A 24,718-nucleotide genomic window follows, 5' to 3' on the forward strand; every position below is an offset into this window, starting at 1 on the left:
GGGCAGGCACAGGCATAAGGGTCCAAGGACTTCTGAATGCCTTTCACCCCTGCACAGACCTGTGTGAGCCCATTTCAACAGTGTAGGCCCTCATTAGCACAGTACAACAGAGTATATACCTGAAGCCTATTTTCAACTGCAACAGCTATAAGGGGGAGTGGCAGATTCGTGACATTTGACACCACCCTGTCCATTAAGCAGAGTCCTCACCTACCCACATCAGGGGCCTGAGGACCGGTGGCTCCTTCCACTCCACCTAGCCACCTACAACAGGAGTTCAGGAATAAGTGGTGCCTCCCAGTCCTTACACCTAACAGCATTGGGTGCCCAAAGTTCAGCTGCAAAACCAACACACCTATGAGCTCTAGGGAACAGGGACGTGCCTTCCACCCAGACACTCAAGGGCAGCCATCAGCCCCCTGCCTTGCTTAGCACGTGACCTCTACTGCAGCCAGATACCTGGGCCTACTCCAATCACCCCTGCCCATCTAGAACTGTAGGTGAGACCCTGCACTACACACTTAGTGACCAATGGCCTGACCACCTGAGCTGAATTCACACAAGAAAAGTAAATGGACTCCTGGGCTCGCATACCTAGTAACAGCTCTAACCACTTGGTGACAGAATGTGAGAGCTTCAAAGACACCAATAATCAAAGTAGCCTATTTGAGCATATCAAGACAAAACAAAACGAGAAGCTAGGATACTGTAAGCAAACATAAAATAAATCTTATAACTTACTGATGGCTTGGAGACAACAGTCAATACCAAATCACATAAAGAGGCAGACCATGATGGCTTCAGCAAGCAACCAAAACAAAGAACCAAGAAACCTCCGAGAGGAAGATAATTTCTTGGAATTACCAGAGGTAGAATTCAAAAGACTAATATACAGAACTCTTCAAGAGGTCAGGAAGGAGATAGGGAAACAGAGACATCAATATGTAAACGATGACAATATTAAAACAAAAAAGAGGGACTAAATAATATAGTCATAGAACTTTCATATGGAGACGAAGTCAAGGCAATATAAAAAAATAAAAGATTGGTTTTAACTTAGAAAAATAGAGGTAAATATTAAGGTAACCACAAAGGAAACTAACAACCCTACAGATAAAAATAAAAAACAAGAAAAACATAAAGACTTGGCAAATACAAAATCAACAACAACGAAAAAGATAAAAAGAAAATACATAAATAAAAACAGCTGAGCAAAGAAAATTAAGTAGAACAACGAAACTGTCAAAACCACACCAAAACATACATCAAAATGACGGCACTAAACTCATACCTATCAATAATTACGCTGAATGTAAATGGACTAAATGCACCCATAAAGAGAGAGTGGCAGAATGGACAATCCATCTATACGCTGGCTACAAGAGACACGTCTTAGAATCAAAGACACAAACTAAAACTCATAGGATGGAAAAAAAATATACTGAGTAAACAACAATCGAAAAAGAGCAGGAATGGCAATATAGTCTTTAAAGCAAAATCCACCACAATGGATAAGGAAGAACACTATATAATGATTAAAGGGTCAATATACCAGGAGGACATAACCATAATAAATATGCACCAAATGATAGGGCTCCAGGATACATAAAACAAACTCTAACAGCATTGAAAATAGAAATAGGCAGCTCCACAATAATAGTAGGAGACTGCAACATACCACCTTCAGTGAAGGACAGAACATCCAGAAAAAAGCTCAATAAAGACACAGAAGATCTAAATGCCACAATCAACCAGCTTGGTCTCATATACATATACAGAGTACTCCACCAACAGCAGCCAAATATACTTTCTTTTCCAATACACATGGAACATTCTCCAGAATAGACCACATATTAGGCAACAAAGCAAGCCTTAACAGATTCCAAAACATCAAAATATAACAAAGCATCTTTTCTGGCCATAAAGCCATAAAAGTAGAAATCAATAACTGAAAAAGGGAAAAAAATCAAATACATGGAAACTGAACAACACCTTGCTCAAAAACTACTTGGTTATAGAAGAAATCAAGGATGGAATAAACAAATTCACAAAATCAGATAAGAATGAAAACACATCCTACCACAACCTTTGGAACATAGCAAAAACAGTGCTCAGGGGTCAATTTATAGCAATAAATGCACACATCCAAAAAGAAAAAAGGGCCTAAATGAATACATTAACCCTACAACTTGAACAAATAGAAAGCAGCAAAATAAGCCATCAGGCACCAAAAGAAAGAAAAATTAGAGCAAAATTAAATGAAATAGAGAATAGAAAAGCAATTAAAAGAGTTAATAAGACCAAAAGCTGGTTCTTTGAAAAGATCAATAAAATCGACAAACCATTGCCCAAACTGACAAAAGAAAAATATGAGAGGAAGCAAATAACTCAAATAACAAATGAGACATATGATATCACAACAGACACAACTGAAATTAAAAGAATCATAACAGAATACTATGAAAAATTATAGTTCAACAAATTTGAAAACCTAGAGAAAATGGACAAATTTCTGGAAACATGCTACCTACCTAAACTAACATAAACAGAGGTAGTACAACGAAATAAACCTATAACAAAAGACATGGAAGAGTTAAATAAAAAAAAACTCCCAACAAAAAGAAGCCCTGGCCCTAATGGCTTCACTGGAGAATTCTACCAAATTTCAGCGAAAAGTTAACATCACTACTACTATAGGTATTTCAAAGCACAGAAAAGGATGGAATATTCTCGAATTCATCCTATAAAGTCAGCATAATCCTCATACCAAAACCAAGTAAAGACATCAGAAAAAAGAAAATTACACACCAAATTCCAGAACACTTAATTGTGCTCACGAGGAACCTCTACATAGATCAAAAGGCAGTTGTTCAGACAGAACAAGGGGATGATGATTGGTTTAAAGTCAGGAAAGGTGTGCGTCAGGGTTGTATTCTTTCACCACACCTATTTAATCTGTATGCTGAACAAATAATCCGAGAAGCTGGAGTATATGAAGAAGAATGGGGCATCAGGATTGGAGGAAGACTCATTAACAACCTGCATTATGCAGATGACACAACCTTGCTTGCTGAAAGTGAAGAGGACTTGAAGCACTTACTAATGAAGATCAAAGACCACAGTCTTTAGTATGGATTGCACCTCAACATAAAGAAAACAAAAATCCTCACAACTGGACCAATGAGCAACATCATGATAAACAGAGAAAAGTCTGAAGTTGCCAAGGATTTCATTTTACTTGGATCCACAATCAACAGCCATGAAAGCAGCAGTCAAGAAATCAAAAGACTCATTGCATTGGGTAAATCTGCTGCAAAGGACCTCTTCAAAGTGTTGAAGAGCAAAGATGTCACCCTGAAGACTAAGGTGCGCCTGACCCGAGCCATGGTATTTTCAATCACATCATATGCATGTGAAAGCTGGACAGTGAATAAGGAAGACCGAAGAAGAGCTGACGCCTTTGAATTGTGGTTTTGGCGAAGAATATTGAATATACCATGGACTGCCAGAAGAACGAACAAATCTGTCTTGGAACAAGTGCGGCCAGAATGCTCTTAGAAGCAAGGATGGAGAGACTGCGTCTTACATACTTTGGACGTGTTGTCAGGAGGGATGAGTCCCTGGAGAAGGACATCATGCTTGGCAGAGTACAGGGTCAGCGGAAAAGAGGAAGGCTCTCAATGAGGTGGACTGACACAGTGGCTGCAACCATGAGCTCAAGCATAACAACGATTGTAAGGATGGCGCAGGACTGGGCAGTGTTTCGTTCTGTTGTGCACAGGGTCGCTGGGAGTCGGAACCAACTCGATGGCACCTAACAACAACAACAACATCCCTCATGAACACAGACACAAAAATCCTCAACAAAATTCTAGCCAATAGAATTCAAAAACATATCAAAAAAATAATTCACCATGACCAAGTGGGATTCACACCAGGTGTGTAGGAATGGATCAACATAAGAAAAACAATCGATGTAATCCATCACAAACAAAACAGAGTCAAGAACCACATGATAGTATCAATTGATGCAAAAAAGGCATTTGACAAAGTCCAACACACCCATTTATCATAAAAACTCTCAGCAAAATAGGAATATAAGGGAAATTCCTCAACATAAGAAGAACATTTATACAAAGCCAATAGCCAACATCATCCTAAATGGAGAGAGTCTGAAAGCGTTCCCCTTGAGAACAGGAACCAAATGAAGATGCCCTTTATCACCACTCTTATTCAACATTGTGCTCGAGGTCCTAGCCGGAGCAATTAGGCAGGAAAAAGAAATAAAGGGCATCCAAATTGGCAACGCAGAAGTAAAAGTATCCCTATTTGCAGATGATTATGATCTTATACACAGAAAACCCCAAAGAATCCACAAGAAAACTACTGGAACTAATAGATCTCAGCAAAGTATAAAGATACAAGATAAAAAAAAAAAAAAAAGATAAGCATACAAAAATCAGTTGGATTCCTCTACACCAACAAAGAGGACTTCGAGGAGGAAATCGCCAAGATCAATACCATTTACAAATAGCCCCCAAGAAGATAAAATAATTAGGAATAAATCTAACTGGAGATGTAAAAGATCTATACAAAGAAAACTACAAGACACTACTGCAAGAAACCAAAACAGGTCTACGTAAGTGGAAAAACATACCTTGCTCATGGATAGGAAAACTTAACATTGTGAAAATGTCAATTCTACCCAGAGTGATCTACAGATACAATGCAATCCTGATCTAAATTCCAGGGACATTTTTTAATGAGTTGGCAAAAAAAATCATCAACTTCATATGGAAAGGGAAAGAGGCCCCGAAAAAGTAAAGCATTACTGAAGAAGAAGAACAAAGTGGGAGGCCTGACACTATCTGATTTTAGAACCTATTTTACCACCATGGTAGTCAAAACGGCCTGGTACTGGTATAGCAACAGATATACAGACCAACTGAACAGAACTGAGAATCCACACGTAAATTCATCCACCTATGAGCAGCTGATATTTGACAAAGGCCCAAAGTCCATTAAATGGGGAAAAGCAGTCTCTTGAACAAATAATGCTGGTATAACTGGATATCCATCTGCAAAAAAAATGAAACAAGACCCATACCTCAAATCCTGCACAAAAACTAACTCAAATGGATCAAAGACCTAAATATAAAATCTAAAATGATAAAGATCATGGAAGGAAAAATAGGGACAATGCTAGGAAGCCTAATACATGGCATAAACAGAATATGAAATATTACTAACAATGAATAAACACAAGAAGAGAAACCAGGTAACTGGGAGCTCCTAAAACATACTTATGGCTCATCCAAAGACTTCACCAAAAGAGTAAAAAGATTACCTATAGACTGGGAAAAAAAATTTTGGCTACAACATATCTAATCAGGGCTTAATCTCTAAAACCTACAAGATACTGCAAAACCTCAACAACAAAAAGACAAATAACTCAATTAAAAAATGGGCAAAGGTTTACAGGAACAGATATATGCACACCCATATTCACTGCAGCACTGTTTACAATAGCAAAAAGATGGAAGCAACCAAGGTGCCCATCAATGGATGAATGGATAAAGAAATTATGGTACATTCACACAGTGGAATACTATACATCGATAAAGAACAATGATGAATCTGTAAAACATTTCATAACATGGAGGAATGTGGAAGGCATGCTGAGTGAAATTAGTCAGCTGCAAAAGGACAAATATTGTATAAGACCACTATTATAAGAACTGGAGAAATAGTTTAAGCAAAGAAAATATTTTTTGATGGTTATGAGAGGAGGGAGGGAGCAACGGTGGGAAGGAGAGGGGTTTTCACTAATTAGATAGTAGATAAGAATTATTTTAGGTGAAGTGAAAGACAACACACAATACAAGAGAGGTCAGCATAACTGGACTAAACCAAAAGCAAAGCAGTTTCCTGAATAAAAGGAATGCTTCAAAGGCCAATTTAGCAGGGATGGAGGAGTTGGCGACCATGCTTTCAGGGGACATCTAAGTCAACTGACATAATAAAATCTATTAAGAAAACATTCTGCATCACACTTTGGAGAGTCACTTTTGGGGTCTTAAATGCTAGCAAGTGGCCATCTAAGATGCATCAATTGGTTTTCAACCCACCTGGAGCAAAGGAGAATGAAGAACACCAATGACACATGGTAATTATGAGCCCAAGAGACAGAGAGGACCACACAAATCAGAGACTACATCAACCTGAGACAGGAAGAACTAGATGGTGCCTGGCTACAACCAATGACTGCTCTGACAGGGAACACAACAGAGAACCCCCGAGGGAGCAGGAGTGGAGTGGGATGCAGGCCCCAAATTTTCGTAAAAAGACCAGACTTAATGGTCTGAGTGACACTAGAAGGACCCTGGAGGTCATGGTCCCCAGACCTTCTGTTAGTCCAAGACAGGAACCACTCCCAAAGCCAACTCTTCAGACAGGGATTGGACTGGACTATGGGATAGAAAATGAGTCTGGTGAAGAATGAGCTTCCTGGATCAAGTAAGCACATGAGACTATGTTGGCATCTCCTCTCTGGAGGGGAGATGAGAGGGCAGAGGGGGTCAGAAGCTGACCAAATGAACACGAAAAGAGATAGTGGAGGAAAGGAGTGTGTTGTCTTGTTAGGGGGAGAGCAATTAGGAGTATATAGCAAGGTGTATGGAAACCCTGGTGGCATAGTGGTTAAGTGCTATGGTTGCTAACCAAAAGGCCGGCAGTTCAAATCCACCAGGTGCTCCTTGGAAACTCTATGGGGCAGTTTTACTCTGTCCTTTAGGGTCGCTATGAGTCAGAATCAACTCGACGGCAACAGGTACGGTACAGTACAGTAGCAAGGTGTATATAAATTTTTGTGTGAGAGACTGACTTGATTTGTAAACTTTCACTTAAAGCACAATAAAAATTTTAAAAAATGGGCAAAGGATATGAACAGGTACTTTACTAAAGAAGACATTCAGGCAGCTAACAGATACATGAGGAAATGCTCATAATCATTAGCCATTAGAGAGATGCAACTCAAAACTACAATGAGATACCATCTCACCCCAACAAAGTTAGCATTAATCCAAGAAACACAAAATAATAAATGTTGGAGAGGTTGTGGAGAGACTGGAACACTTATACACTGCTGGTGGGAATGTAAAATGGTGCAACCACTTTGGAAATCTATTTGGCACTTCCTTAAAAAGGTAGAAATAGAAGTACAATATGATCCAGCAATCCCACTCCTTGGAATATATCCTAGAGAAATAAAAGCCATCACATGAATGCATATATGCACACCCATGTTCATTGCAACACTGTTCACAATAGCAAAAAGATGAAAACAACCTAAGTACCCATCAACAGATGAATGGATAAACAAATTATGGTATATTCACACAATGGAATACTATGCAACAATAAAGAACAACAATGAATCTGCAAAACATTTCATCACATGGAGGAATCTGGAAGGCATTATGCTGAGTGAAATCAGCCAGTCACAAAAGGACAAATACTGTATGAGACCACTATTATAAGAACTTAAGAAAATATCTTTGATGGTTACAAGGGGGAGGGAGGGAGAGGGGAATTCACTAACTAGATAGCAAACGAGAATTAGGTGAAGGGAAGGACAACACATACTACAGGGGAAGTCAGCACAACTGGACTAAACCAAAAGCTAAAGAGTTTCCTGAACACAACCAAACACTTTGAGGGACACAGTAGCAGGGGCGGGGGTCTGGCGACCATGGTTTCGGAGGATATCTAGGTCAACTGGCATAACGAAGTATATGAAGAAAATGTTCTGCATCCCACTTTGTTGAGTGGCATCTGGGGTCTCAAAAGCTAGCGAGTGGCCATCTAAGATGCATCAATTTGTGCCAGCCCACCTGGAGTAAAGGAGAACGATGAATACCAAAGACACAAGGAAAATATTACCCCAAGAGACAAAAAGGGCAACATAAACCAGAGACTCCATCAGCCTGAGACCAGAAGAATTAAATGGTGGCTAACTACCAGCAACGACCATCCTGACAGGGAACACAACAGAGAGTCCCTGATGGAGTAGGAGAAAAGTAGGGTGCAGAACTCAAATTCACGTAAAAATACTTAATAATCTGACTGAGACTACAGGAACCTCAGAAAACATGGCCTCTGGACTCTTTGTTAACCTAAACTAAAAGGATTCCCAAAGGCAACTCTTCAGACAAAGATTAGACTGGACTACAAGGCATAAAATGATACCAGTGAAGAGTGTGCTTCTTAGTTCAAGCAGAATCACGAGACTAGATGGGTAGCTCCTGTCCAGAGGTGAGATGAGAAGGCAAAAAGGGATAGGAGCTGGATGAATGGACATGGGAAGTCTGGAATGGAAAGGGGGAGTATGCTGTCACATTATAGGAATGGCTACGAGGGTCACATAACAATGTGTGTATAAATTTTTACATGAGAAATTAACTTGAGTTATAAACTTTAACCTAAAAGCACAACAAAAAATAAAAAAGAATAAAATAAGGCAAAAGTGATGTGATGCCTTTTCTAAGATTTCTAAGATTAGGTTATAAAATATTGTGACTTCTGTCTTGCTGGCACTCTTTTTCTTTTTTTTTTTTTTAATAGCATTTTATTTTTTTCAGCGAAGGTTAACACAGCACTCTAGGTTCCCATTCAACAACTTCTACACAAATTTTTCTGTGACGTTGGTTACATTCTTCACAATGCATGAACATTCTCATTATTTCCATTCTAGTTGTTCTGTTTCCATTAATCTATTTTCCCTACCCTGTTACATTCTTATCTTTGTTTTAAAGTAATTGTTGGCCATTGGCACTCTTTTCTGGTAGGTATTTTCCTTCTTCCTCTTCTCATGTGCTTCCTCTGATGAAGCAAGTGGTGAGACTCAAATGGCATGAAACTGAGGGCAGCCTCTGGCCAACTGTCAGTAAGGACCTGAGGCCCTCAGTCCAACAACCCTCAAGGGACTGAATCCTGCCACTAACCATATGAGTGAGCTTGGAAGTAGATCATTCCCCAGTTAAGCCTTTGGATGAGGCTGCAGCCCTGGCCAACACCTTAATTGCAGCCCCATAGAAGACCTTGAAGCCGAAGGTCAAGCTAAGATGTACTTGGATTCCTGACCCACAGAAATTGTGAGATAATATGTATTATTACAAAGCAACAGATAATTCAATTGTTAAACAAATCAAAGCTCCTCAAACCCACCTAAAGAACTGTACCCTGAGAGTCTTTGTCCCTGACTGGGGCAGTTTCTTCAGCCACCACCTAAGCTTGGACCCTGCTTATTCCCTTGGCACAATTAGGCACTTCTTTTGCAGATTTACAGGCCCTCCCCTGTTCAGCTGCCTGATCCCCCTCTCCCACTCAAAGGCTTTTGCACCTGCCCTAGCACCTGAAGTAAATTAAGAGGACATCTGAGCAAATTTCCTAGCTTTGTGCTTCAGTGACCAGATCAGCTTGGAATTTAGCTGCAGGTGTGGTTTCTAAGATAAACCACTCATTCTGACTATGTACTATTAATTTTATCACTTACTGCAATTTTTATTTATATAACAACAAGTATTGCTGTACCAATACATCCTGGCTGAACATCAGCCCAAGTTTGTGCTGAAAGGTTAACACATCAGATAAGGTTCAAGGTCTTAGGTTCCACTTCCTTTCAATGAATTTTTAAATGCAATGTGTATGAATCTGAATACCAAGTGTAGAAACAGTCTAGAGAAAGACTAATGAATTAATGCAATTTTTACAACTTCTTAGCTACCATGATATTGGTACATAGAAACTGCAAAGCTGGAACTGTTTTATTTATAATGCCCAACACTTCAGTGAGAAAAAGTTTTGACAAAAATCACAGTTACGTGTTCATGTATGCACTGACAGATGGCACAAGGAGGATAAAAGTGGGCCACAAAAGGAAACAATATGAGTCCCAAACTTGCGGGGAAGTATAACAGAGCATTAATTACTTCCAGCCAGTCCTCAGAGGTTTTGTTTGGGCATGTAGAGGGTAGAAGCAGTGTGTAAGTGTGTAAACCAAGAGATAAGCTGAGGATAAAAATTAATTATTACATTAAAATGCATCTGCTCCATAAACTGTCTTTATTATCCCAACCCATCCTGATCTTTCCTTGCTCTGAATTGCTACAACACTCTATATACTACATTATTTTTTTCACATTGATTGTAAGTCAATTTCCAATATGAAAGTATGCATGCTTATTGCAAAAAAAAAAAAAGGAAACTATAAGATAGACTGGAACCCTGGTGGTGCAGGGGTTAAGCATTTGGCTGCTAACCAAAATGTCAGCAGTTCAAATCCACCAGCTGCTACTTGGAAACCCTATGGGCCAGTTCTACTGTGAGTCAGAATCAATTGAATGGCAATGGGTTTTATAAAACAGATTAGTAGTTAAGAATACAGACTTAAGAGTCAGACATGCCTCCTGATTCAGTATTCACTATTTACTTAACCTTTCTGGTTCTGTTACCTCAACTATAAAATGCAAAACTCACTTCACAGGATTGTTATAGGTATAAAATTAGATATTACAGGAAAATGGGCATAATCTGTGTAAATTCCTCCAGAATGTAGATGTAAACCCCCAGTATAAAGACTGTATAGCAAGAATTGAGTTTGGCAGTTCTGGAGTGATTCTACATGCCCAGGCAGTATCACCGGCAAGTGCACCTCCTCTGGAAACCTGAGGGGCCAAGGGAAGCCACACTGAGGTAGACTACAAGTGCTTCTTCCCAGGGAGGGCACCTAGCTTCTGAGAAGTTCCTGTTTCCTTGGCTAAATAAATCAGAACCCTAACCTGATCCTGACAGTGAGTGGGTGCCAGTATACCGGTTGGTATGTGTTTTTTGGGGGGAGGTCCTTTCCTCAAAACCTGTAACCCACATGAAACATTAAAAATGTTTTATGTAAAATGCTTACCACAATGCCTGGCATATGGTAAGCACTCAATAAACCTATGTAATTACTGATCATTCTAAAAAGATAAAAATAATGTACTATAAAATGAAAAATAAGTCACCAAAAATCCCACCCCTCGTAGAGAACTAGTTTCCTAACCTTTTTGCCCTCTCTAAATTAGCATGCTATTCTAATAGCTGTGTTTTTCACCTGAATATATGCATTTTGCTTTTACTATTAGATACATTTTAAAAGAATTTCACTGGTTGTATAACAGTCCTTTATCCAGATGTACCAAAATTTGATAATTGCCTATTGCAGAATATTTAGATTATCACTCATTTGTATATAAAAATGTAGATAATAGATTTGTATCATAAATAAAACTATGATTATCCTTAAACATAAATCTTTTTGCGATGATTTCCTAGAACTGAAATTACTACGTACACATTTTTTAAAGACTTTTTATTTTCTAAACTGCCCCCTAGAAACACTGTATGATACGTTCTCTTAACAGCAATTGCATTGTTGGCAATGTCCCACTGCCATTGAGTTGATCCTGACTCATAGCGACCCTATAAGTCAGAGTAGAACTGCCCATCGGGTTTCCAAGGCTGTAACCTTTATGGAAGCAGATTGCCACATCTTTCTCTCGTGGAACGGCTGCTGGGTTCAAATCACTGACCTTTCGGTTAGCAGCCGAGCACTCAATCACTGTGTAACCAGCACTCCTTTGTTGTCAACATACCACCATAAAAATGAACATTTTTAGACACAGTCTTGATATATTCTTAAATATTTTCCTCTGAATAATTGGTTATCTTCTATTTCTTTCATATTCATAGTGCCAGAACAATGTCAGACACAAAGAGATTTAAAATGAATTCTTATTCATGTGTTTTAAGAAAGTATATTTTTCAGCCTTAGATGAAAAGGAGGTCAGCTATAAAAATGCTGTAGGGTTCGGGAACAAAATAAAAACCTGTTATTAAGTATTTTAACAAAGGAATAGAAGCTAGCCATAAATTTAGTTTTATTCCAACCTATAAAAAACACTTGTTACAGATAAATATGTAGCACTAAAATGACAGGATATCTACCTCAAAGTCTGACTCTTCAAATTCTACTACACGTCTACATCTAAATTTCTAAGTAGGAGCCATCAAAGTCTAGTATAAATTGGAACTGTTTTTGTCAGGTGTCATCAAGTCAATTCCATGCATGTAGAGTAGAACTGCCCCTGTAGGGTTTTCAAGACCATGAATTTTCGGAAGCAGATTGCCAGGCTTGTCTTCTGAGGTGTCTTCTGAGGTGCCTCTGGGTGGGTTTGAACCACCAACCTTTTGGCTTGTAGTCAAGGGTTCAGCTTTTTGTGCACCCAAGCATTCTAGATTGGATACCTCTTAATTTGAATAATTACCATTAAGGGAATAATAAAATCTACTTCTGATAAACTCTCATTGCCTGATGGAAAGGGCAAATTCTACTCTAGTTTGGGGTAAATTTTTGTTTAGAAAATTAACTTCATAAATAAACTGAAAAAAAAAAAAAAAGGAAGAAGATGCAGAAAGGCCTTGCCAGACATCCATACCCCAATACTCACTACAGGCCCAACTGCACAAAGTTTCCTTATGCAACATGTAAGGAAGATGAATGAAAACATGTAATGCAACGCTTTGAAAAAAAAAAATCAAATGTAATCATTTGTTAGCAGTTGTCACTAACGAAGGAAGTATAATATCGAGATTTTCCATCTTTTTGGCAAGGTCAATTGCCAAAGATATTTTGTTTCGTCATGTGGTACTAACTTCTTAGTATACATGCCAAAGATACCAAAACTCTGACCTGACAAATAGTATGCAAAAGCATAAAAGGTGGCACTTATTATTAGAAGTTTGAAAATATCCTGTGGTTAATGGTACAGTTCTAATGGGATTTACAATTAGAAATATCAAGGAAGCATTTTAAAATCTAATATATAACACATCATGCAAGAAAGTTAAAAATACTTCAACAATTACGTTAGTTCAAGTACCCAGGTCAAATTGGTTAAGTTCTTAAGATCATTATATAACTCTGGTGAGTTCAATATTTAAGAAATCATGATTAAAATGTTCTAACTTATGAAGATAAAGGTTGAATTATGGAAAGAGCATGAAAAGAAGTGCTCTTCTATACTATTTCAATACAATCCTTTATGATTCTAATGACAACTTTCCATAAAAACTGAATAAAAGAATCCAAAGTCTTTACGCATGGGAGGCATACAAATGGAAGAATGATTTCGACATGAGTTCAATGCAGTTACACAATCTGGGCTTGATTTCTAAAAAGACAATTGAGGCCCCTTTTCTTTTTTGGCTGTAAACAACTTGCTGTATGACATGTAATGCAATACCATATTTTGAGAAATTTCAAACACTCGTAATCCACAGGAAAAATACTCAACACTCCTACACTATTTTTTTTAAGCCCACAATGGTGCAGTCTTTCATCGACAAAGCCAGAAGCACCAGTACTTTTCCACTAGTTACTTGCAGGGCGGGGAAGGGGATGTTCATCACTGCAAGCCTTAGGGTCTAAAATAAGATCATTGCAAGGAGTTACTACAACACTCAAACTGCCAGCACTGTCATAGCAACAATGAGCTAGCTAGGAGAATGCTCTTTTAACATTCAGAGCTAATCTTGAGTCTGTTACTAATGGAAATATACCAAGTTTTCTTTCAGGCAGTGCACTAAAAAAAATCATCTTACTTGGAAATTTCTTAACGTAAAGGTAAGCCTTTTATACATTATATTTCCAGGATCACAGTCCAGAACCTCGCTGCAATCGGCTGAAATTTATAATGACAACAACATAATGAAAATTATATGCCACAGTAAAGTACAAAGATTTAGCAGGACTCAAATGCAACTTCAAGATGGGTCGGGGTTTAAATAAGAATTTGATAAGCAATTCATTAACATCAGAGAATGTGGTTTCCCCTAGAAACACCAAATTTTAAGTTTCATCTTGAAAGAAACCCAAAAACCCATTGCCGTCGAGTCGATTCTGACTCATAGCAACCCTACAGGACAGAGTAGAACTGCCCCAAAGAGTTTCCAAGGAGCGCCTGGTGGATTCAAACTACTGAACTTTAGGTTAGCAGCTATAGCATTTAACCACTATGCCACCAGGGCTTCCCTTGAAGGAAAAATAGTTTGAAAAAGGAAGTAATATATTTTCACAGTTAAGAACTTTAGTATATTAAATTTTTATTCAGATACCCAGCCCAGTGCCGTCAAGTTGGTTCCGACTCATAGCGAACCTATAGGGCAGGGTAGAACTGCCCCACAGAAATGGTACAGACTGGTGTCTCACTGCGGGGTTTGGAGCTTGGCCCCTCCTCTTATTAGCTGTGATACCTTGGGCAAGTTATTTGTCTGTGCCTTGATTTTTCCCTAAGGCATAAAGTGGGGATAATAATAACAATTACCCTTATAATGTTGTTGTGAAGTAATATATAAAAAGGGCTAAGAACTAGGCTCGACATACAAAATGCCTATTCTCACTGTATTCAAAATTACATATTCTACAAAACTAGAAAGATGAACAGACTCATGAAGATGACTTTAAGATACCTTGGCTCCAATGCCATGGCAGATTCTAAAGTATATACAAGAGTCTGCTGCCCTTCCCCCAACACCAAAGACACCTGTCACATTCTCTCAAGCAAAGTCAAGAACACAAACATGGGTACAAAATCTCCTCAAGCCCTGTTAACCTCTTCTGAGGTATCTTTTTGGCAATGTAACCCTTTGCTAAGTTACTTTGTTCTTAGTCATATCAAACTGTCTGGGCCAGGTCAGTTATCTGACAAGAGTCAAAGGACTGTTTTGGGGACTTTCTGCTTAGCATGCTGGGCTTCTACTAGGGGAAGCAGAGTAGGAACACTGCTTGGTCAGATCTAATCTCAGTAGACCTTCGAGGCAAGCATTCTCCGCAGTAAATAACTTGTCTAGAGTAACAGACACAAATAGACCAAGCACACAGGATTCATTTCAACTGGCTACAGACAAACACTGGCATATAAGCCATCACTTACGTTTGTATATTACACATCCCTGAAGATGTGCTTGAAAGTCAAATGTCCATAAGTGCAATAATAGATTAACATGATCTAAGGGGAACCCAGTTCCCAGAGAGCTAAAACAGTATTTTTTAAATCCTTTAATTATGGTTCCTGGAGGAGCTATTTCCTCTACAACCAGGTAACCTGGAAAATAGGTGAAAACTTTCCCAGTTGCCTAGAGACTTGAGGGACCCTAATAGGACATTTCATGCCAGAGAGTTCACCTTCACATATCCTCTCCCCAGATCCCTTTGTAGGGAGAGGATGGAATACTAACAGCATTCAGTGAGCACATGTTAAGGAGCCCTGGTGGCGCAGTGGTTAAGCGTTTGGCTGCTAACCAAAAAGTCGGTGGTTTGAGCCCACCAGCCACTCTGTAGGAGAAAGATACAGCAGTCTGTTTCTGTAAAGATTTACAGCTTTGGAAACCCTATGCAGCAGTTCTACTCTGTTCTGTAGGGTCGTTATGAGTCAGAATCAACTCCACAGCAATGGGTTTGAGTCCATGTTACCTCATTTAGTCTTCACAGTTCTGTGAGGGAACTGAGGTTTAAGGTTACGTAACTTGCCCAAGGTCACAGGCTGGCAGAGCAGGACTTAAACTTACGTCTGACTGACTCCAATGCCCATGCTTTTGACCATTATCCTGTTATGCTGTCCAGGTACTGATGCATGAGCCTTGGCCACAGGACTCTCCAAGTGCACTTGACCACCTAGATTACACACACAGCTTCTGGCTCGCAACCCCTCCTTGTTGGTGCCACAGCAGCATACCAGAACGGTGTTGGACTCCAAAGAGGGGATGGAAGCTACAGATCTGCCAACACCCATGATGCAAACCTCTAGGCAAGTCCAACCCTCGCCCTGGGGTAGTGACTGGTTAGAAGCACCACTATGACATCGCTGGACATCTGCATTAATTGGCTGAACTGAGAACTGAATTAAATGTACAAAAGGCAATTAGGGGTGTTGATAAATGTTGATACAAAGTACAGGATGTATGAAAGTCAAATTACGTGAAAATCAAGGAGTGCCCATTCCTAAGGTAATGGCGGTTTAGACTTTGGCTCAACTGGAAGACCTAGATCAAGATTATTATTATTGTTGCCAATATTTATTGAGCAGTTACTATGTGCCAGTCCTTGCCAATATTCATTGAGCATTTACTATGTGCCAAGCCTACTTCTATGTGCTTCATGTGTTCATTTAATCCTCAAAACTATCCTGTGAGGTCAGTATTATTATAACCTCATTTTACTTGTAAAATGAGGATATAAGGCTTGAAAAGTTTATTTAAAATTTGTACAGTACATTTAAGTTTACAAAATGCTTGATCGAATATCATCTCCTTTAATTTTTACAATCAAACCACAAAGTAGATTATAAAATTATGTCACTTCACACCTGAGGAAGCTGAGACTACAGGGGTTAACTTATCTATGAGCACGTGGCTGGTAAAGAAAATCAACACAATCTTTAGATCATTCTGAAATACTATCTTTAATCAAAGTGAGGCCCTGGGTATTTAGAGTAGACGGCTAGAAAATGAAATAAGGCAGCAAAAACAGAATATAAGAAGCTTCTTCTTTTAAGCAGAATGCCTATTAAAAAGTAAGTAAAACTTATAGTTTTTGCTTTGCCATGTCAGAAGATAGATAAGCATACCCAGTGCCGTCGTGATAAGCATAGTGCTTGGCATATAGTAGGTAGCCAATATTTACCAAATAAACGAAATGAGAAGAAAGACTTCACTGGGTTCTGTGGTAAAATCTACACTGTCACAATAAGATTTCAATTATTTCTCATACTCGGAACCTCTGTCATCAACAAAACTGAGTGTTGAATTTTATAATTTAAGTCTCTCAATACACACATCAACATGTTAGATGAAAAGGCAGACACGTCTTAATTTGGTGAGCTGTAATCACTATCAACAACTTTGAGATATTTTGTTCTGTGAGAAAATCTGTTACCCTATCATTTAAACTACATTTTACTTTTAAAAAGCTTGCCTTAAATATGTCCTTCAGTACCATTGAACATATCACTCCACCTCTATTTTGCAAGGCTTGCTCTTTATCACATGATCGGAAGAATTTCTTGCTGTGTTTAGGCTATGAATAGCATTTGAAAAAATACTGTTATAATTATAGACAGCTAACACCTGCCAACTTGCTAGAAAATGAAATCATGTAAAATTTAAAGACTAGTGTGCAATACTTGTCAAACACTGAAGTATCAAAACAGTAAATGCTCACTTTTAATAAAATTCTAATTAGACTTTACTGAATATTACACATAGAACTGACAAATTATTCTAGCCATATGGCTAATTTTTAAAAAGGTATTATAAATATATATATCAGTTTGACAAATTAAAATAAAAATTTAAGTTTAAACACTAAATGAATATACATTAAGTGAATATATATTCACTAAATGAGTATGTATATTCATCAAGTAAATACATTTCATATATATGAAATTATACATATATACATACATACACATTCTATACATATATATGAAAGATGATTTGGGTAATATAACTCAATATAATTTTATTTCCTTTCAGTATGGTTTAAAAGCTTAAGTGTCAAAGTTGTTTTAAGCTGATTTTCTAATACAAGTAACTTATGCATCTATGAAGACCTTCTTTCTCTTTTTAAATTGAAAGCATAGTAAGATTTATATAAAATATAAAATAAAAAACATCTCATTTTCCTAACGTAATTCCACATCTTACTGCAATCTGATCGATTTTTCTACAAGTAGTTACATAAAAGATACAATAGCATGAGAAGACACATAATATTGTGTTGCCAAATTTCACATGAGTTTTTTTTCTTATTAAGTGAAACTTGCTTTTAATTTAGCTACTTAAGAAGTATGCCACAAACGGTGACCATCTAATAGTAATACACAAACATTTAACAATAAATGCTGGAAAAATGCTGGTGCCAGCTGGAAAAATCCAATAAATGGACCTAATAGTTATCCTACAAAAATTCTCAAAGTGTTCCCAGTGAAAAAGCATTTCTTTTTGAACAAGCACCTTTTAAAAAAACCTCTTTCTATACACTAACTTTATGTTTAATACTCTTTATCAATACCGGTTTAACTTGGTGTAGTAACCAGCAGAAAAAAGCAAAGCATGGAATAATGTTCCCATATTATAATTACCTACTTGAGGTTTTCATACTTTAATTTCCAGTCTGCCTGAGGCCCTAGCAGTATCATCACTGAATCTCCTGAAGAATCCTCTCAATTGAAGCCCCTCCATACACCGCACTAGCATCCTTACAGTGCTACATAATTCCATCAAGGTCAGTGAAGGTCTTTCTCACTTAATGTAATAAATGTTATCTAGAAAAGCTGGATCAAAGTATATCCTATTTTTCATTGACTTTTGTTTAAAAAATTAGCTATTTTACCATGGTGTGAAAAAAAAAAAAGATAGATTTGAGAGATTCTGACAAAGAAAGGATTAAAACTGGTGGCAAGGCTTGCTCGGTGCTGATGTATTTCAAGCACTCTGTGCATTTTGGGCATTACCCCCCGTCTCTGACGCCTCACTTCCCCCAGAGCGTGACTCCTGTCTTTGCACAAATTCTAAAAATTTTCCTATGTCTGGGGTTCCTCCGAGTTCATGCTTATAGTTTCTAAAACTAGGCTCTGCCATTTCTAATTTGTCAGGGTATCTATAATGTCTCACAGAGTTAAGATACAATATCATAATTTGCCACCACATAAACACTGACCTTTTTAAACATGAAAGTTCTTTGTGATTAAGACATAACACTAAACAGTGTTCCATTTTAATCAAAGTTTCAAGTTTGGAATAATCCTTTAGCACACCCAAGACTCACAGCTACTTTCTGTCAGGTCAAAGTTTCAACAAATCCTTAAATTGACTAAGTTATTCTTTTATTACCTGTTCAAACAGTAACAGGATACCGTGCAAATTTCTAATAATTGGCCAAAAAGAACATAAATATAACTAAAATAAAGAGAACAGTATACTTATTTTCTAATTCTTTTACTCCACAAAATGATCTGTGTAGTGCCAAAAGGACATAAAATGTTAGGGATGAGAATAATATTCTAATTAATCTGAACTATTGTTTGAGAGGGTCCTCCATGATATCATGAACAACTCATGACCTTAAATTGAAATTTAACAGCCAAATGTTAAATACAAAATACTATATCCCATTTATAAACAAAACAATAATTATATTAGAAAAAATATCTAAAAAAATTAATCATTCTGTTTTTTTCACTCTAGACTATTTAAATATCTGGAATCTGAAAACTTAAAAAAAAAAAAAAAAGTGTCCTTGTTAGTTTCAATCTTGCTGAAGAGTCAGAACAAAAGATGATGACAGAATGCATTTATATATTATAAAGAGGACACTGAGGGTAGATACTATAGATATGATTCATCCTGTCAGCCAGAGGATAGAAAAAAAATATCGGCTCTTTACTTTGCCTTCAGGCAATAGAAAAAAAAAAAGTTAAATATTTGCCTTCAATTTTTTCTCATTCTCCATCCATAAAGCCTAGAAAACCTGAGAGTAACTAGCAGTCTCCTCTGAGTCTGAAACCAAGGAAAGAAAGCAGTCACCTAGGAATGGGAATAAGCACTGAGGAGAGAAGTAAGCTAGGAGGCTTTTGGAAGGAAAGGGACTCACTGAATTCTCAATGTATGGATAAGATAAAAGAGACCAGAAAATAGTGGATATGGAAAAGAGAAGCTTAGTGTAAATATTGAAAGAGGACTCTAGTATTTGCTGTAATATCTAAGGGTCAGAGTCAGTAGTGACTGTTTGAGATGTACTACCTTAAACTTTTGGGTTTGACTAGAAATGTCAGTAAAAAAGGAAAGAAAAGCAATCATTTAAAAACAAGACCAAACCTGCTTTTACAATGTCCCCAATCTGTTGTTGTATTTTATAGCCCCATTATAAATTAAATTTAGTAGTATGCCTCTAATCTAATGGAATGTAAATTATAACTAGACCAAAGAGATCCCATTACCTAGTTAGATATAAGTGTAATTGTCATGGCAACATCTGACTAGACCTGACTACCTTCCACCCCCTTCTTCCTAGACAACAAAAATTCTTTATTGTGATGAAGGCTCTCCTGGCCCTTAGGGGCTGAATGCTGATTAGTCCAAACCAAAAATAGAAATGTTCAATTTCTTTGCCAATTGGCTTAGAAAAGGGCATTTGATCCAATCTCAGTCAACAGAAACCAGAGGAAGCCTGCTGGAGGGTTTCTGGGAAAAGCTTTTCTTCCGTGATAGACAGAAACACATGAGAAGAAATGCTTTTCTTAGCTACAGATGGTCATGACTGCACATGATACCTGGAACTGCTATGCTGACCTTGCAACCATGAGAGGAGACATCACTTGCTATGGTGAGGAAAGCAGAAAAAAAGGATGATGGAAAGTGAAGACATGATGTAGTTGAGTCAAAGAATTCAGCTTGCCCAACCTCCAAGTTTACACGTGAAATAATAAACTTCTAATTGTTAAATTTACAAACTATTTATTACCCAGTTGGATACCAACTTGATACTCTAACAACTGTAAACATGTACCATATCCCACAGCTAGTTTCATTTCTTCCTGGGAGAGAACAACTACTTCACTAAACGAAAGCATCCTGCACTCCGCCTAGCAGAGATAAATCTTCGTTACTTGGCCTAAACTTTCCATCTTAAACCAAATTACTTTTAGACAGTGTTAATTACTGACAAACTTGTAAGAAATTCTAAGTTTTCTTTTTTCATAGTACAGAAATAAAAATGATAAAATCACCACTCTTAGAAAAGTCCTGGGTACTCTGGATACTACTAAAAATCCTTTGAGGGATCTCCTACCACCAAGAAAGAAGAGCTGGGTACATCCTTTGGACCAGGGGTCTCTGTGCTGAGAACCTTCTAAATTAGGCCCAGGGGAAGACTGATGCCAAGACACATGGAGATCTCTAAGGAACACGGGGCCCAGGGATGCTGAAAGGAGACAAGGACCTTCCTCCTAAACTGTGAGCCAACAGAAAGCTTTCCCCTAGAGCTGGTGCCCTGAATTTGGACTTCTAGCCTCCTAAACTGTGAGAGAATAAACTTCTGTTTGTTAAAGCCATTCACTTTTGGCGCTTCCGCTATAGCAGCACTAGATAACTACGATACTCATATATATATACACTCACACATATATAAGATAAAAAATATATATGTATATATATACATATATGTTATATATATGTATGTATATATAAGATATATACATACATATTTTTTTTCACATTTCCCCCCTTAAAAATATACATGAAGACTACAGGTCCTCAGCGGACTATATTAGTAAATTGTATCAGTGTTGATACTTGTTTGTTTAGGGAATCAAGCATATCAAAAAACAGTGTAATGGGGACTTTGAAAAAAGTCTAAAAATAAATAAGTAAATAAATAAAGCCTCCTATAAGAAAAGACCTTCCTCAAAAGTGGGCAACAAATCCTGAGCACAGTCCCTTAGCATAGAGAAGTTCCCAAAAATGTGTTGAACAAATTTAAGTGTGATATTGATGTGATATCAATAAGTTACAAACAGGGGCATAAACAGAGGATGCTATTTCCTAAAGTGTCAATTTTTTATAGGTCTAAGCATTTGGCAGTACTGGTGGTGCAGCGGTTAAGAGCTCAGCTGCCAACCAAAAGGCTGGCAGTTCAAATCTACCAGCTTCTCCTTGGAAACCCTACGGGGCAGCTCTACTCTGTCCTATAGGGTCGCCATGAGTAGGAATCGACTCCACAGCAACGGGTTAGGTATTTGGAGTTGAATCCATCCTACCACAACTGCCTCACCATCTCTCCTTTCCTGACTACCGTTCTCTGAGCTACCTATAGCAATTAAGGGCCTTCAGGAACAGCTGTAGGAATTGCACATGCAGCTCAGCTTCTCTGCTTTACTAAATAATGTTGTTGTTGTTACCTGCCATAGAGTGGGCCCCTGACTCATGGCGACCCCATGCACAATGGAACAAAGCTCTGCCTAGTCCTGTGCCAAGCCCATGATGGGTTGTGGATCAGACCATTATGATCCACAAGGTTTTCATCTGCTGATATTCAGAAGTAGATTGCCAGGCCTTTCTTCCCAGTCCATCTTAGTCTGGAAGCTCCACTGAAACCTGTTAAGCATCACGGCAACACACAAGTCTCCACTGACACACAGGCGGTGGCTGTGCGTGCTATGCACCAGCGGGAATAGAACTTGCAAGAATTTTACTACTGAACCACCAATGACTTCTTACTAAGAAATTAACAAAGTATTATGAAGCACTACATTTAATTAGGAGCCCTGGTGGCACAGTGGTTAAGAGCTTGGATGCTAACCAAAAGGTCAGCAGTTCGAATCTACCAGCCGATCCTTGGAAACCCGATGGGGCAGTTCTACTCTGTCCTAAAGGGTTGCTATGAGTCGGAACCAAGTTGACAGCGCATAACAACAACAACATTTGGTTAACATTTGGTTTCAGATGTGAGGCAGGAAGGGGTGGACAGGGGAGCTAAGTAGAAGCCAGTTGATGGTAAGTGTTATATGACATTCTTAAGAAGTTTAGACTCTAGTCTATTCTAAAGGGTTTTAAGCAAGAGGGTAACATGGTCAGATTTTTATTTTGGATAAATGGCTCTGCAGCTATGTGGAGGACAGATATGAAGATGGAGGTGGGCTAAGCCTGGAGAGAAGAGACAACAATGGCAGAACTAGAACAGTAATAGCAAGGACAGAAAGCCATTTAGGAGCAGTTTCTAATTGGATGCGTTATAGGCACCTTAACCTCAACATGTCTAAAAGAAAACTCACCATTGTTTTCAACCTCCTGCTACTCTTCTGTCTTAGGAAATAATTGCACTATTCACCAAGAAGCTCAAACCAGAAACTTAGGACTCATCCTTCATTTTGTTGTTTTCCTCATCACCTAAATCCAGTTAAATACTATATGCTGTGATTTTTATCTCCTAGATATCTCCCAAACCCTTCACTTTTTCCCACTTCCCCTACCACATATCCAAGTCCACCATCATTTTTTCCTCAACTACTGGAACAACCCTCTAACTGATGTCACACAACCACTCTTGACCCTCGAAATTCATTCTCCACATTGCTTCCAGAGTGGTCCTTCTAATACAGCATTAATCATGTCACCACCTTGCTCAAAACCCTTCAGTGGCTTCCCACTATTCCTAGGATACGGTACAAAACTCTTACCATGACCTACAACATGCCTAATAACAGTAAGAATACCTAACATTTACTGAACATTTCTTATGTGCTAGGCACTGTGCTAAACTTTGCAGGATTATTTCATTGTATTCTCACAGCAACAGTGGGAGGCAGGAACTATTAGTGTCATCTTCATTTTGGGGAAACTGAGTCAAAGAGACATAACATAACTTGTCTAAGGTTGTAGAGCTAATAAAGTATTGGAGCTAAAATTTGAATCCGGGTCTGATTTCTAGAGCATGTGCTTCTAAGCCTTCATGGTCCCCTCAAACTGTATACTCCAAGCATATTGCATTACTTTCAATTCCTAGAACTCATCTGTTCTCTCTTACCATGAAGCCTCATACATATTGTTCCCTATGCCTGGAATGTCCCCCTCACAAATCTCACTTTGGCCTGGATAAGATTTATTCCCTCATCAAGTCTCTGCTTACATGTCATCTCCTCAGGAAACTCTTTCCTCATTATCTAAAATTAAATTTTTTTGTTTACTTCTTTACGGTATGTCTCTCTGGAGTAGAATGTCAAAATTGTTCACCACTGGTCCCCAGTTCTTAGAATGACATTTACCAGAGATTCAATAAATATTTGTTGAATGAATGATGTAGGCACAGAAACTCACTAATCTGTTAACTTCATCTACTGAGACTGATAAGAAACAAAAAGAAGCCAAATACAGGTTTGTTCATCCACTAAATATTTATTTAGTAGCTTTCAGGTCTCAGCCAATACTCTTGAGAACTCACAGCCCTGACTGGAAAGACAGACACATAAGCATGTGATTACCCCATAATAACGAAAGCATCTATTATAATTGTGGCAGGAATAAGGTGCAATAAATACAAAGATGAAAAAAAGAGTATAAATCTATAGGAAACCTTCACAGTAGAAGAGACTCTTGAATCTTTTTCAAGGATTAATGAGTCTTAAAATAAATATCATATAGTTCATGCATTTTACTTAAGAAAAGGGAAAGGAGCATCTACCATATGCTGGGGCACTTTACATCTCATTTAATTCTCACTATTTTTTTTTTTTTGCTCTATATTGTTATTCCTGTTTCACAGATGTGGAATTCCAAGTTAAGGGAGGTCAAGTAACTTGCTCAAGATTACATAGTACATTAATGTTGTATCTCGTTGAGTTGATTTCAACTCATAGTGACTCTATAAGACAACTGCCCCACACGGTTTCCAGGGCTGTAATCTTTACAGAAGCAGATTGACACATCTTTCTCCTGCAGAGCAGTTGGTGGCTTCGATCTGCTAACCGAAAAGTTAGCAGCCGAGTACTTAACCATGGTGCCACCAGGGTTCCTTAGTACAATAAAAAAAACAAACAAAAAAAAACCTATTGCCATCAAGTTGATT

The 24,718-nt window shown here is 38.1% G+C and overlaps 1 protein-coding gene and 1 long non-coding RNA gene across 2 annotated transcripts in view; both read right to left on the reverse strand.

The window, feature by feature from the left end:
• Positions 1–17,405, reverse strand: part of LOC126085484 (uncharacterized) — a 36,575-nt gene extending 19,170 nt beyond the window's left edge. The window contains exon 1 of the long non-coding RNA XR_007519291.1: positions 1–17,405. This exon is cut by the window's left edge and continues 17,960 nt beyond it. This is a non-coding gene — a long non-coding RNA (uncharacterized LOC126085484).
• Positions 1–24,718, reverse strand: part of SESN1 (sestrin 1) — a 130,531-nt gene that overhangs the window by 102,585 nt on the left and 3,228 nt on the right. The gene's annotated exons all lie outside the window — the stretch shown is intronic.

This window comes from Elephas maximus, chromosome 1 (assembly GCF_024166365.1).
Source record: "Elephas maximus indicus isolate mEleMax1 chromosome 1, mEleMax1 primary haplotype, whole genome shotgun sequence".
Taxonomy (NCBI): Eukaryota; Metazoa; Chordata; class Mammalia; order Proboscidea; family Elephantidae; genus Elephas; species Elephas maximus.